Raw genomic sequence first — 16,535 nt, forward strand, 5'->3', positions numbered from 1 at the left:
ATTTATCTAGCAAGATTATCTTGCATTTTTGCACATTTGGATATACAAGGTCTGGGGTTTGGTGCATATAGTAAATTTTATAGTCATATCATTTTGGTTTTTTTATGAGGTTGCACTTTAGCTTGTTTTTGAAGTTTATTAACAGTGATTAATATAACATATATAGGGAATTGTGTGAATACGCATGTGACTCACACTAAGTACTATATGTAGCACTTAGTCTTGCACAAAAGCACTTTAGAAGATTTCCTGTAGTCCCTTTATGCACAGTCTATTGAATTTTTATGGTGAGGATACGATTGTTTTCTACAAACTTATAACGAACAACCTACTGTATTGTGGTAATATTGTATCTAGTGGAAATAAGGGTGATATTCACCTTTTAATATCGGGTAGCGCCGGACACCTCACATTCTCTTGAAATTATCGATTATTTTGAAAGACCCTTGCGGGGATTTCTTGGTTGGGGGGCTGCAACCCGTATATATAGATAGTTGTATGCTTCTTGCTCTCTGTATTCTTTCTGGTTCCTGTATTGCCTAAGCGCGGTTTTGTTCAAACTTTTTAATTAGTGTGTATGGAACCTAAATAACTTTTTTTTTTTTTTTTTTTTAAAGCACACAGCATTATAACCCCTTCCATACCGGGAACACCTCAGTTTTTGTAGCAAAGCAATACACATACGTACGACCTGGTCTGACATTCATGGACACCAATATGAGAAACTGTGTGTCACCAGAGGAACATCTGTTGGTAACGATCAAGTATGTGTATATATTTATAAAATATATTTATCTATAGATGTACAGATTAATTTTTTTCTCGGTCCTTTATTTAAAAAAATAAATAAAATAATGTCTATTTATAGCAAATTATCCAATTTTTTTAAATAACTAAAATTTTCTTGTGGCAATTTTTAAGTAATCACACTTACCTGTCCCAGGGTCCAGTGATGTCGGCGGCAGATGACGAGCGATCGCTCGTCTCGCTGCTGCTCCCACCGCCATCCTCTGTCAGGGAATCGGGAAGTGAAGCATTACAGCTTCACTGCCCGGTTCCCTACTGCGCATGCGCAAGTCGCGCTACGCGTCTCTTATGGCCCCCTGCTGTGTCTCTGGGAACTGTGCGTTTCCCAGAACACAAATGGGGGGCGAGGTGTCTGCGGCGGTCTGCCCGGAAGTGGGTGCAGATACCTGGATTATCCAGGTAACTGCACCCCCCTCCCCCCTGAAAGGTGCCGATTGTGGCACCGGAGGGGGGGAGGGATCAGATTAGCGGAACTTTCCCTTTAGGGTGAAGAACCGCTTTAAAAGCAAATCTATGTTAATTCGAGTTTTTATAATCGTTTTAAATTTATTTGGCCAATTTGATATATTTTTATCGTGAAATATGTATTGATTAATATATTTTAATTCTTTGCTGCTGTATATGGTAGTATAATATTTTTTAATACCTTATTAAAATATCCAGAATCCTAACCATTCATCCCAACTGCTACCCCTACCCCTTACACTTACCCTACCCCAACCCTAATCCAACCCTAAACGGATAACCACTTACAATAACACCCAACCCTAATGACCAATTTAAATTGCCGCAGATGGTCACAGTTGACTTTGAGGCCATGTACAGTGCCTTGCGAAAGTATTCGGCCCCCTTGAACTTTTCAACCTTTTGCCACATTTCAGGCTTCAAACATAAAGATATAAAAAATTTTTTTTTTGTGAAGAATCACCAACAAGTGGGACACAATTGTGAAGTGGAACGAAATCTATTGGATAATTTAAACTTTTTTAGCAAATAAAAAACTGAAAAGTAGTGCGTGCAAAATTATTCGGCCGCTTTACTTTCAGTGCAGCAAACTCACTCCAGAAGTTCAGCGAGGATCTCTGAATTATCCAATGTTGTCCTAAATGACTGATGGTGATAAATAGAATCCACCTGTGTGTAATCAAGTCTCTGTATAAATGCACCTGCTCTGTGATAGTCTCAGGGTTCTGTTGAAAGCGCAGAGAGCATCATGAAGACCAAGGAACACACCAGGCAGGTCTGTAATACTGTTGTGGAGAAAAGTTTAAAGCTGGATTTGGATACAAAAAGATTCCCCAAGCTTTAAACATCTCAAGGAGCACTGTGCAAGTGATCATTTTGAAATGGAAGGAGTATCAGACCACTGCAAATCTACCAAGACCTGGCCGTCCCTCTAAACTTTCAGCTCAGACAAGGAGAAGACTGATCAGAGATGCAGCCAAGAGGCCCATGACCACTCTGGATGAACTGCAGAGAACTACAGCTGAGGTCCGTCCATAGGACAACAATCATGTCGTACAATGCACAAATCTGGCCTTTATGGAAGAGTGGCAAGAAGAAAGCCATTTCTCAAAGATATCCATAAAAAGTCTCATCTAAAGTTTGCCACAAGCCACCTGGGAGACAAACCAAACACGTGGAAGAAGGTGCTATGGTCAGATGAAACCAAAATCAAACTTTTTGCCCACAATGCAAAACGATATGTTTGGCGTAAAAGCAACACAGCTCATCACCCTCAACACACCATCCCCATTGTCAAACATGGTGGTGGCAGCATCATGGTTTGGGCCTGCTTTTCTTCAGCTGGGACAGGGAAGATGGTTAAAATTGAGGGGAAGATGGATGCAGCCAAATACAGGACCATTCTGGATGAAAACCTGTTGGAGTCTGCAAAAGACCTGAAACTGGAACGGAGATTTATCTTCCAACAAGACAATGATCCCAAACATACAGCAAAATCTACAAAAGAATGGTTCACAAATAAACGTATCCAGGTGTTAGAATGGCCAAGTCAAAGTCCAGACCCGAATCCAATCGAGAATCTGTGGAAAGAGCTGAAAACTGCTGTTCACAAACGCTCTCCATCCAACCTCACTGAGCTCGATCTGTTTTGCAAGGAAGAATGGGCAAGAATTTCAGTCTCTCGATGTGCAAAACTGATAGAGACATACCCCAAGCGACTTGCAGCAAAAGGTGGCTCTACAAAGTATTAAACGCAAAGGGGCCGAATAATTTTGCACGCCCCACTTTTCATTTTTTTATTAGTTAAAAAAGTTTCAAAAATACAATAGATTTCTTTCCACTTCACAATTGTGTCCCACTTGTTGGTGATTCTTCACAAAAAAAATTATATTAGGGATGCACCGAATGGGTTTTTTGGTGCCGAAACCGATACCGAAACAGCACCGATACCGAAAATGACTGTTTTTAAAAAATATTTTTATACAGGAGGTGGCCAGAGACTGGCGACATGGTACAGGAGGTGGCCAGAGACTGGCGACATGATAAAAGAGATAAGTGTTTGTGTCCCCTCGTGCAGCCAGTGTTTGTGTCCCCTGTGTAGTCAGTGATGCAGAAAGAGAGGAGAGCCGCCTCTGCCATCTGGATCAATAGAGCGCCGGGAACATCACAGCTTTAATTTCAATAGCTGTGTGTTCCCCCGTCGCCCGCCGTCGCATACAGCCCCTCCCCCTTGTCCGGGGAACTGTGATAGACAGATCACCCGTCCAGATTAAAATTAAAGCTGTGATGTTCCCGGCGCTCTATTGATCCAGACGGCGGAGGCGGCTTTCCTGTGCTATACACCTCCCGTGATGGGCGGCACCAAAAACAAGTGCATGACATTTTGCGACCTGACTTTAGGGGCCCCTATCTCTGGGTCACTTGATAGGAACCTAAAATTTGTTGTAGTGCTAGTTCCACAGTGTCTGCATTCCGAATTTGGGGTTCCTGGCAATAAGTGGCCCCAAAGTCGGGTCGCAAAATGTCATTCTTAGATCATATTTCTGAGTTTTTCAGGTCCAAAAAATTGGGTTCCTTTAAAAACGCGGCTAAACGCAGGTGCCACGTTTAGCTGCGTTTTGCGTCTGACATGTGGAAATGTTTGCGTCTGAACCCATTTTTTTGCTTCTGGAAAAACGAAGTTAAACGCAACTGCATAAAAGCGGCAAAAAATTAGACTGTGTGCATGGACACATAGGATAACATTGAATGAGTTCAGGGGCAGTTGGAAAAAAAATAAAAATAAATAAAAAAAAAAAAAAAAAAGTGTCCCACTGCATCTGAACACGCGTTTAACAGTCTTGTGTGCATGAGGCCTTAATGTGAAAGATGATGTTACGCTGCGAGAATCGTGATCTATCTTCTAAGGAAAAAAAAAATCGTGATTCTCATTTTAGCCAGAATCTTGCAGCTCTACTTTTAACCATTAGGCCTGAATTATAACTTGCCAAATCCACTTAGCAATAGTGGATTTCGACACTGCCTGTTCTTTCCTAGGACCCTCTGGCAGCACAATAAGTCATCAGTCTTTCGGACCTGAGCAGTCGCCTTTAACTAGACCTTGACCGATCTCACTACATCATGACAATGTAGTGAGTTCTCTACCCTAGAACCTGGTTTTGGAAAATATGACGGTAGGACAATATCTTGGTTTAGGTGAAAGCCTAAAACTACCTTAGGCAGAAAACTTGGATGAGGACAACACAAACCTGTCCTCGCAAATAATATGGCTTCTTTACAGGAAAGATCAGCCAACACTGATACCCCCTGCAAAAGGGTACAGCAACCCAAAACACTATTTCCCTTATCCAAAGGACCTATGGAGTATGCTGTAATGGTTCAAAGGGCTGTTTTTGCAATACCGAAAAAAAAAAAAAACTAATGTTCAAGTCCCAAGGTTGGTCTAACTGGCGGAATAAGCCGCATTACCCCTTGTATAAAAACCCCAGACCAAAGAATGCAAATGGAAAAAAATAAAAATAAATAAAAATCGGTCTCTGAAATAGGACGGATAAAGCCGAGACTTGGCCCTAAAATTGTACTCAAGGCCAGCTTCATTTGTATTTGTAGAAAAAACAAGAATTCTACCCAAGTTATATTTCCGAAGGTACCAACCCTTGGATTCAAACCAGGAAACATAAGCTCTCCAGAACAATATAGGACTCTGGAAGCCGTCTTTATTAATTAGGGTAGAAATCACTGACCCAGAAAGACTACGTCTTTTCAGAATGTGGGCTTCCATAGCCAAGCTGTCAAACGTAGAGTTTAAGGTAGGATGGAACATCGGCACCCGTCAGAGTAGGTCTGGACGTAGTGGAAGGGACCATGAATCCTCCACCACCATCTTTACAGTTTCTGCATACCAGGACCTTCTGGGCCATGCTGGTGCTACAAGAATTACCGGATTTCTTTCCTACTTGATCCTGCAACGAATCCATGCCAGCAACTGAATAGGGGTAAAACTGACCCCATGGGGTTACCACGCATCTGTCTTGCATGCGAGTGGATCCCTTGTCCTTGACATAAGGTTACATGTTGAACCTGGATGCCAAAAAAGATCTACATCCAGGATCCCCCATCTTTGGCATATAGCCAGAAAAATTTTGCAGTGAAGGGACCACTCCCCTGGGAGCAACCGCTGGTGACTCAAGTGGTCCGCCTGCCAATTTTCTATTCCCGGAATGAAGACTGCCCATAGGCAAGGAAAATTATTTTCCACCCAAGCTAGAATATGGTCCACAACTCTGAGCTGCGTGACCCTTAGGGCCTCCTTGGAGATTGATATAGGCCACAGCTGTGGCATTGTCCCGTCAGGATCCAAGCCGACAATCCCGTTACCTGAATGTTCAGTGCTTCAGAACCAGATGCGCTGCCTGAATCTCTAGGATGTTGATGGGCAAGGCTTTTTCGGTTCTGGACCACTGTCTTTTCCAGTACTGCTCCCCAACCTGAAAAAGTTGGCATCTGTCGTCACCACTTTCCAGGCAACTGGTATGAACGACTTTTCCTTCTGTAGATTCCCAGATACTGAGCACCAACTGAGGCTCTGGGACACCCTTGGGGACAGCCACATTGGCAAATCTAGAGCTTGAACGGTTTTGTTTCAAGCAGACACGATAATGTTTTGCAACAGTCTCGAATGGAACTGGGCATAATGAACCACTTTGAATGAAGCCACCATCTTTCCTAACCTCATGCATAGGCGAATGAAGGGATCTCTTTTTTGACCTGACCATCTGCACCAGCTCTCTTATGGAGTTTATCTTTGCTTGAGGCAAGAACACCTTTTTTTGGGCTGGGTCTATGATCAGACCCAAGTACTCCAGCCTTTTTAGCGGTTTTAAGGAAGACTTCTCTAGGCTGAGAATTCAACCCAGATTTTTCAGGCAAATCCACTTGGCACTACAAGTGCAAACTACAAGTACAAAGTGCACTTGAAATTGCACTGAAAGTGCAGTCTCTGTAGATCCAAAGGGGACATGCAAGGAAAAAATAAATAAATAAAAACAGCATTTTAGCTTGTACACGATTGGATGATAAAATCAGCAGAGCTTCCCCTCAGATTTACAGCGACTGCACTTCCAAGTGAACTTTGCACTTGTAGTGCAAAGTGGATTTGCCTTTCGTAAAAATAACCCCCTTTACACCAAACGGGCCACTGACAGGTCTATTAGCAATAGATAGTCTAGGTACACCAACACTTATGCCCTGTGCTCTTAACCTGACTAAAAGGTGGAGCCAGAACTTTTAACACCCAGGGTGCTGTAGCTAGCCCGAAGGGCAAGGCTACAAACTGAAGATGCTGCTGTTCTACCTCAAACCGCAGAAACCTTTGGCGAGTCAGAAATACAGGGACATACAGATATGCATCCGTGATGTTGACAGACACCAAAAGATCTCCTTCTTGTAGGATAGAAACCACTGACCTGATCGACTCCCTGCAAAAAGAGTGGATATTCAGGAACTGATTTAGATGCTTTAGATCTAGAATGGGTCTGACACCTCCATTCTGCTTTGGTACTGTAAAGAGGTTTGAATAAAACCCCAAACCCTACAAATCTCCACAGGTGAGCATGATCAGCCCGAGCCAGTAATCGGTCTAGTGCCTGAAACAGATTGCCTTTTCCCTGGATCTTTGGGTAACGTTTAACCTCAGAAAACGAGACGGTGGAAGGTTCCAAAAATTCTAGTTTGTACCCTCAGGATGACCTTTGAACCTGGGTATGACCCTGAGGCTTTCCTCGAGACTTTGATGGCAAAGGTCATCGCCACTGCCTATAGTCTGAGGCCCCTGGCGCAGGAGAAAGAGTTGGCCTAAAAGAAGGGCGTTTATTCCTTCTCTTGCCTGGCAAAAGGAGTACTTTTCCCACTTGAAATCTTTTGGATGTATTAGTCCAAATTATCACCAAATAGCCGATTCCCATGAAAAGAAAAACCAGTCAGGAGCCTTTTTCATGCTTTGGCTGACCAATTTTGTAACCACAGGATCCTATGCATGTGTACCATGTGTGGTATGTGTAAATTTGCATGTGTGATTTTAAGAGGAATTCCAACCTTTTATCTGTTGGATCCTTAGGCATTTGTGCATTGTCTACTGGACAAGTTAGACTTTTATTCACACTGGATATAGCAGCTTCAACTGCTGGCACAATCCATCTTTTGGTGAATTTCTCCCCCATGGGATAGAGTCTGAATCTCTTTGGAGGGAGAAAATGCTTATCCGGGCGATCCCATTCAGCATAAATAAGCTGTTCTAGCAATGCATGGACAGAAAACGCATGCATAGGCTGTGTTTTTAAGGAACCTCAAGAAGAAACAGAACAGTCAGCTGACTCCATTAGGGGTAGCTTGAAAGTGGAACGAACCATCTACCTAAGAGATTGTACCAGCAATTTCTCAGATTGCGAGGCTGAAAAGGGATCATCCACCGTTGTTTCCTCTGATGAGTAATCGTTTGTCTTTCCTCCTGATCGCCTGAGGGTAAACCCTCATCCTCTACCCACTATTCCCTTGTAAATGGTCAAAGGTGGGGGAGGGGGATCTAGCACGCTTCCTATCCTTTAGGATAGAGGATGCAATTAAAGCTGCTAATATTCCTTCTAGGCCCAGCAGGGCGGAGGAAAATGCATCTTCACATATACAGGGGCCAAGATGTGAGAAGCAGCTGCACCACCAGTTAGTTCCAATAACTCTGTGCCACATCTGGTATTTCAGGAGAGGATAACAGTGTAGAGCAGGGGTAGGGAACCTCAGCTCTCCAGCCGTTTTGAAACTACAAATCCCATCATGCCTCTGCCTCTAGCAGTCATGCTAGGGTCTTGCAATGTCTCATGGGAGTTGTAGTTTCAAAACAGCTGGAGAGCCAAGGTTCCCTACCCCTGGTGTAGAGGAACAACTGAAGTTCCCAGCTCCTGGGGGTGAAATTTTTGGTACCTCCTTTGTGGTGTCCTTTTGGGAGCCATAGTGCTAATCACAAAAGCACAGGCACCAAGTAAATGCACTATATGCTGAGCAATAGTCTAGCATACAATGCTGCCAATAAAGTTCAGCTTGGTGTTCAGCAAAATGAATTTCCTGTACTAGAAATGCCTGTATGCATTGCCTTAAGTGACCCCAGCGCTCGTCCTGTGTGTCAGACATTCATCTTTCCAGTTCCTGGCTCAAGAAGCATCTTTTTGATATCTCAGATTGCAAGGCTCTACCCAGAGTCCCCAGCGCCTGTGCTGTGTGCTCCTCGTGGACGCTATGCCCCCTCCGCTTATTAACCCGCACCCCTTGTTTAACCAGTTCCCGACCGGCGCACGACGATGTACGTGGGCAGAATGGCACGGGCAGGCATATTGGCGTACAGGTACGTCCATTTCTATATGCGGCCCTGCCATTGCGTGCGCGCCGCCGACAGCGCTCTTGCGTACTGGTCGAGACCCCCGCGAGTCCTGTCACGGGTCCCTCGGACTCAATCGCCGTGAACGTCTCAAGGGGAGATGCCGTTGTAAACAGCATCTCCATGTTCTGCCTAGCAACAAGTGACGCTGATCTCTGCTCCATGTGATTGGAGCAGAGATCAGTGTTCACTAACACAAAGCCCAGCCCCCCACAGTAACACGCCCCTAGGAACACTTAACCCCTACACTGCCACCCCCTGGTTAACTCCTTCACTGCCAGTGTCATTTACACAGGATTAGTGCATTTGAATAGCACTGATTGCTGTATAAATGATAATGGTCCCAAAAATGCGTCAAAAATGTCCGATGTGTCCGCCATAATGTCGCAGTCACAATAAAAAAAAAATAATAATAATCGCTGATCGCCGCCATTACTAGTACAAACTACTGTTTTACCTCCCAGCCTCTTAGTTCCCCCAGGGGGGGAAAAGAACATGTCGTTGAAAAACTTTGTTCTAGATTAGCAATCCCCCCAGCTGCTGAGAACACACACATGCTCTTTAGCTGAGACACTGAGCTGATTGAGAAGCAACGTACCAAGGTATGCGCATTTACTCCTAGTGGAGACTTTAAGGCATGACAATATTTTAGTCATGGAAGAAAAAAAAAATTCATAGGTGGACTTTTTACCATTCCTAGGCTTCTTCGCTTACCTTATCCTCACTGCAGGATACTGCTGTAACAGACAGATCCAAACTTCATCCATCATGGTGGGCTGTGTTAGCAAACCTTCAAAGACAGTGTCCCTCTATAGAGGTTCCACTCCCTTGGACCTGTATTAGCACCCCCCATGAAAAGCTTTAGGTAATGCAGGCATGACCAAAAAACCCTGGGTCCCGGGGTCCAGCCCTGCAAGGAAAGGAGTTAAAGGTAAAACCTTGTGCTTAGTTTACGAGGCCCGGGTACCATCCACCTTGGCCTCAGTGGCACTTTGGATGGATCCGGTCTATGGAGGCTGTTTAAATCCAGCAAGGAGCCCTCCAGAGCACATCTTCACTAGTGACCAACACCTTAGACACTGCGAAATAAATGGGAGGTGCTCCCGGTATGAGAGGGGTTATATAGGGAGGCAACTTCTTGTTTAGGGTGTGCCAGTGTCCATCACCTGAAGGTGGCCTATAACCCACATATTACAATGCTGCTAATCAGGAAATGGATGGGGTTGGGCCAAACCACAGCTCCGTGTCTGATTGGACACACAGGGCAGTAGCTTGGCTCAGATGCCCCATAACAAGATGCTTGATGTGGGGGCACTTCAGCAAGAGGGATTGGTCAAGAGTGCCAACGTGGGGCCCAAGAAGCCGTTCCCCTATCAGAGCACAACAGCTCAGCAGGGGAGATCGCTGTACCTATGTCGAATTGTTAGTACAGTGGCTCCAACCTGAGCTGTCAGTTTTTTTTCCCTTCAAGCAAAAACACACTAATAGTGTGTACTAGGTTTTAGTTTTTTTCTGGAACAGGCTGAGATAATTATTTAGGAAGTGTTACATTGAGTGGGAAGGAGGCATTGTGTGTAACTGTTTAAGTATATTTTAATCAGTGGCGTTTGTGGGAATGCACTTCGCATCAGCAGCAATTTAAACTACACAGTGCACATTCACACCACGTGCAGTGCTTTTTATGCATAAAAAAAAAAAAAAAAAAAAAAAAAAAAAAAAAAAGCATTAAAAGTAGTTTATAAGCATTTCAATGGCATAGTTTACATCAGCAAATACAACATGCTGCTTTTTTCCAGAACAGAACTGTCCTAGACTGCGGGAAAAACACATAAAAAATATGTTACAAAAGCGCATGCAGAAATGCAAATGAAACAGATCTGGAGGACGTTTCTGTGGTGTGAACGAGCAGCAAGTTGTCATAATTGCGCTGGGGTTTTGTTTGATTATCTGGGAGTTTAGACCATCCTCCAAAGGGGTGCCCAAGGCGAGAGACCACCTGCAGCCACAAGGACGCCCGAGGCAAGGGACCACCCACAAGGGGCAGCCAAGGCGACGGACCACCCACAAGGGGCAGCCAAGGCGACGGACCACCCACAAGGGGCAGCCAAGGCGACGGACCACCCGCACCACAGCAGGGACTTGATGGCACACACTTCACCCATGACTGACCCCCTCCATGCCAGGCCTCACAGCGGCCAATTCTATCCCGGTATACACATCGTAGTAAAGACAACACCGGAGTGTCACACACACATTACTATCATGAGGCACTGAATGCCGGGGACACACACATCTCCCGCCGCACTCATCACATGTGGTTCTGAAGAGCCGGAGGACGAGCGCTGGTTTCCGGTGATGAGACTCTCACACAATGAGTTTTACTGCCGAGGGGAAGCAAGCATGATCCGCCCGCAGTACCGCCTTCTCCTCGGTCTATCCCTCACCCTCCGCGTCCCATACACTCACCTCAGAGACCCGCCGCCGCCTCACTCTGACACCCCAAACTACCCCCGACAACAACAACAAAACAATTCTGTAATCAGGTGTCCACAACGAACATTTCCGGTTCATGCCCCGCCCCACAAACGTCATTGGACGGCTCTGTGCTGACATCGCGGATTGGAAGAAGAATAGGACAAGCCTACATACAACACTTGTAACTCTTTCGCTCCCGAGGCCGTTTTTGCATTTTTTTTTTTATTTCCTATTTTTTTTTTTGCACACATGCTCAAAATGTATTTTAGTCCTGAAGATTAGGCGAGCCCCCAAACATGTTATATTTTCTGAAAGTAGAGACCCTGGAGAATACAACAGTAGTTACACTGTTTTATGTCACAGAAAATGAATGCAATGGTTTTAGGAATCACAAAATCTCAGGGAAAAATACACTAAAGGTAATATTAGGGCACATAAACCCAATATATTACCCAATCTTTTTTAACAAACACATTAAAGATGAGGTTGTGTAAATAGATATAAAACATGTCAAGTCTTAAAATTGTGCGCCCATGAAATGGCAACAAACTTCAATACCCAGTATGTTCCAGAAGCAATACTTTAAAAGCAGGTCATCGGTTTAGAGTTAATGGATAAGTTCACATTGTGTAACATGTTATATCCATATTCAGGGTCTAACATGTTACAAATCTACCGGCTCCCGCACATGGATCTCCCCCCCCCTTGTCAGAATCTGCATAGAACATGGCCATGCAGGACTCCACCCACCAAGCCGGGTCATTCATTCACAGAGTTCTGTGATCGGAAAACTACAAGGTCCAGCAGTCTTTGTGTGTGATTAATGTGGAGTCAACATTCATGTTCCATTATAATTACATATCAGTATGCATAAAAAAAACTTTTTTAAATATAATAAAACCCCTTAAACGATGTCACATAATTTTTATAATTTTTATAATCTTTATAAATTTTCATGCGTTTTCTTCAGTATTAATGTGTACCCCCCTTTTTTATGTATGAATTTTTTATGTAAGAATTTTTTTATATATATGTATGAATTTTTTATATATGTGAATTTTATATATGTATTCCTATACATATATTTATTTTCTTATTGTCATTCTTGTTTTCTTATTCAATATTCCCCAGATAGAAATAATTATAAACGTCCGGTTAAATGGGAAAAGACTAAGGAATGTCATCTAAATTGAGTATGGTCTATGGGTAGGCTGCAGTGCTCCAAGGCTAATTATATCTGTCTTCCCTAAGGGCACTAGGGGGAGCAATTGTATTCATCCCCAGCAGAGTAAGGGCATCCCACACCTAAAATGGCGCTGTTAGTTCAGCGCAGGCGTAGTGGAGCACTGCACCCTATTTAAGCAATAAGGTGCACCAATATGGCCGCTCCAGAGGACGTCGTAGTGACGAAACGCGTAGGGCGTGGCCACGTTGTGTGCACTCGTTTGAGACGAACGGCGGAGTTTTTCTATACGCATATGCTTTTAATGTAAAATGTGAGTAGATTTTAATACTAATAAACGAACGATTTGGTTAAGAATGTATTACACTATGGATATGTCTTTCCTTATATAATTAACGTTGGATACCATACGGACGGAATAACGAAGCTTCACCCAGTGCATCAGCAGCAGCCAGAGAGCGACACAGTGGCTTACATTGTGAAGGTCCATCCAGCCCCACAGGGGCATTAACTCTGGTGAGAGCATTTACACACTATAACACTGAGTGGCGCATCGGGGATGAAGTTCTCTAATTGAAAGCCCGCACTATTTGCACGAGTGAATCAAATACTCCCTATTGACTTTTTGTAACAATTACAACAATAATCTGAAGAGGCAGTATTATCAAGCCAAATATTAATTTTGGACTTATATTGGACACAGATGCGTCTTCATGCGATTATTGGTTGAAAATATTTCAGACCCCTGGTTGTTGTGATCCTTAGTTATTGTCTATTTGCACATTTTGCGTCTTCATGCGATTTTTTGGCTGAATCATTTCTGATCCTTGGTTGTTCTGACCTTTAGTTGCTTTTTTGCACATTTTTTTGCACATTTTTTTTTTTGCACATTTTTTGCACATGTTTGCACAATCTGTTTTAAACTAACATATTGTCGAATACTAACATTATTTCCACTATTTTGCACATTTAAATGAATATTTACATGTTTTTAGTAGGTTGATACGTATAGGATTATTTAACACCCTTTTTTGATTTTAATTATAATGGAACATGAATGTTGACTCCACATTAATCACACACAATCTTCTTTGGATAAAATTGCTTTAGGATATCTCTGCACGGTATCACCAACAGTTTTTTCTTTTTTCTTTTTCTTTTTATATATAAAAAATAAACACTAGGTTTTGATAAGTTAACTCATCTCATCACTGATAGGGTTTAGCGCCATAACCTTTTTATTTCACACTTTTTATTTCCCTCTCTTCCCCAATAAGGAAGTGAGGGCTTCAGGCACAGGCAGCTCTAACCCAGTATATTTCCTTTCCTCTCTCCATTTTTTAATTTTAATTTCATTTCACATATTTCTATCACATTGGAGATCTGATTTTTCCATAGCGCGACTTTATTTATTCATTTATCCAGCAGTCTTTGTCAAGATTTTTTTGATCAAAAATTGCTTTAGCACTAAAGAGAAAAAAAACAATAATATAAATATTAACGTGCACGCTACAGCGAGTGACCAGCTGTCCGGCTAGAAAGAGTCTGGTCCCAACCCTGGCCACTCCTCCTAACCCCTCCCCCACAGATGTCGCTGTAGCGTGCACTTTAACCACTTGCCTACTGGGCACTTAAACACCCTTCCTGCCCAGACCAATTTTCAGCTTTCGGTGCTCTCACACTTTGAATGACAATTACTTAGTCATGCAACACTGTACCCAAATGTATTTTTTGTCCTTTTTTTTCCACAAATAGAGCTTTCTTTTGGTGGTATTTGATCACCTCTGGGTTTTTATTTTTTGCGCTATAAATGAAAAAAGACCGAATATTTTGAAAAAAAAACAAATTTTTTCTTGTTTCTGTGATAAAATTATGCAAATTATGAATTTTTCTTCATAAATTTTGGCCACAATTCATACTGCTACATATCTTTGGTAAAAATAACCCAAATTAGTGGATATTATTTGATCTTTGTGAAAATTAGAGAGTCCACAAGCTGTGGTGCGAATCATAAAAAATTGATCACACCTGATGTACTGGTGGCCACATTTCTTGTGACCCGAACAAGCCAGGAATGTACAAATACTCCCCAAATGACCCCTTTTTGGAAAGTAGACATTCCAAGGTATTTAGTAAGAGGCATAGTGAGGTTTTTGGTGTTGTCATTTTTTCCTACAATTCTTTGCAAAATGAAGAGTTTTTTGTTTTTTATTTTTTTTTCCCCACAAAATTGTCATTGTAATAGGTTATTTCTCTCACGTGGCATGTGTATACCACAAATAATGCCCCAAAATACATTCTGCTACTCCTCCTGAGTATTACGATACCACATGTGTGGGACTTTTTCACAGCCTGGACACTTAGAGAGGCCCAACATGCAGGGAGCACCGTCACGTGTTCTAGGAGCATAAATTACACATCTAACTTGTTGACTACCTATTACACTTTTGAAGGCCCTGGAGCACCAGGACAATGACACGTGACACTGACGTGGCACTGATGGCAGATGTCACTGATACGTGGCACAGATGGCACGTGACACTGATGACAGATGGCACTAATACGTGGCACTGATGACACTTGACACCGATGACAGATGGAACTAATATGTGGCACTGATGACACGTGACACTGATGTGGCACTGACAGATGGCACTAATATGTGGCACTCATGACAGATGGCACCAATACGTGGCACTGATGACACGTGATACTGGTGACAGATGGCACCAATACGTGGCACTGATGACACGTGACACTGACAGGTGACACTTATAACACGTGACACTGACAGGTGGCACTGGAGACACGTGGTACTAGGGACAGGTGGCACTGGGGACACGTGGCACTAGAGATGGGTGGCACTGGGGACAGGTGGCACGGATAGGTGGCACTGGGGACAGGTGGTACTGGGGACAGATGACACTGTTAGATGGCCCTGGGGACTGGTGGCACTGGGGACACATGGCACAGACAGGTGGCACTGGGGACACATGGCATGGACAGGTGGCACTGATAGGTGGCACTGGGGACAGATCGCACTGGGGACAGATGTCACTGATAGGTGGCACAGGGAACAGATGTCACTGATAGGTGGCACAGGGAACAGATGGCACTGATAGGTGGCACTGGGGACAGGTGGACGTGTGTGTATTACTGTGTGTGTACTCTCTGTCACTGACGCTGCAGCACGGAAGCTCTCCCTCCTCACACGCTGTCTCTGTGTGAGGAGGGGAGCTGGCGATGAGAGATGATCTCATATGTTTACATATGAGATCACCGCTCATTGGACAGGCCGATCGAGTGCTAAATGGCCGCTGTGATTGGCCATTTAGCACGATCTGTGATTGGCTGTGTCCGAGGGACACGGCAAACACAGAACTTCCCCGATGCGTGCCTGTGGCGGCGCGCATTGGGAAAGTAAACAGGAGAACGTCCAGGGATGCCCTCCCGGCAGTTAGCGTCCGCTCTGTAGCCGTCTTTTGGCTATAGGGCGGGCGCAAAGTGGTTAATATTTATATAATTGTTTTTTCTCTCTTTAGTGCTAAAGTAATTTTTGATCATCACTTTATTCTACTCCCATGATGAAGCCAATGTGTTGGCAAAACTAGTAGGGAAGAAGTTGGCCTGCTACTTACCAGCTTATCAGCTGGTCATCAAAATTTGCTTCATTGGGAAGCCAAGCTGGAAGGAAGCAGTGTGTGAGAGCTCTCCTCCAGCCCACCACTAAACAGGCTTTAATCGGGGGATAAAGCACCGCTAGATAGGAAGATCACGACACACTAGATCGTCCTCAGCCCTGGGATCGTCCCAGCCGCCGTCGGGCACCGCTCTGTCCTTTAAAGCTTATTTTAAGCCTCCCGGAATGTCCCCGGGCAGCAGCAGCAAAGTGGCGCTGGATGGCTCCACCACCTGACACTGGGCCTCCACACCGCCGTCCTCGCGGTTCTGCGAGCAGCCATCGGATCACCCGGCCTCCCCACAGACGCTCCTGCACCCCGCCCGGATCCTACAGGGGGTGGGCTACCTGCGCCACCACCCCCCCCTGCAAGAGATACGGGGAGAACAGGCCGCAACCTACTGCCAGCCGCAGCATGTGTCGGGCCGCAGCGGCAAGATGGCGCCAGATGGCCCCGCATCTCAGCACAAGGCCTCCACGCCATCATCCCTGCGATCCTGCAG

General features: G+C 44.2%; 1 protein-coding gene across 1 annotated transcript in view; it reads right to left on the reverse strand.

The window, feature by feature from the left end:
* The window catches only part of PSEN1 (presenilin 1), a 141,957-nt gene extending 130,683 nt beyond the window's left edge, over window positions 1-11,274 (reverse strand). The window contains exon 1 of the mRNA XM_077464580.1: window positions 11,162-11,274. The gene's annotated coding sequence lies outside the window, so the exon portion shown is untranslated. The remainder of the gene's footprint in view (window positions 1-11,161) is intronic.
* Window positions 11,275-16,535: the final 5,261 nt, after the last annotated feature.

The sequence above is a fragment of the Lithobates pipiens genome, unplaced genomic scaffold, assembly GCF_037356315.1.
Source record: "Lithobates pipiens isolate NorthernLeopardFrog02 unplaced genomic scaffold, aLitPip1_a1.2 Scaffold_30, whole genome shotgun sequence".
Taxonomy (NCBI): Eukaryota; Metazoa; Chordata; class Amphibia; order Anura; family Ranidae; genus Lithobates; species Lithobates pipiens.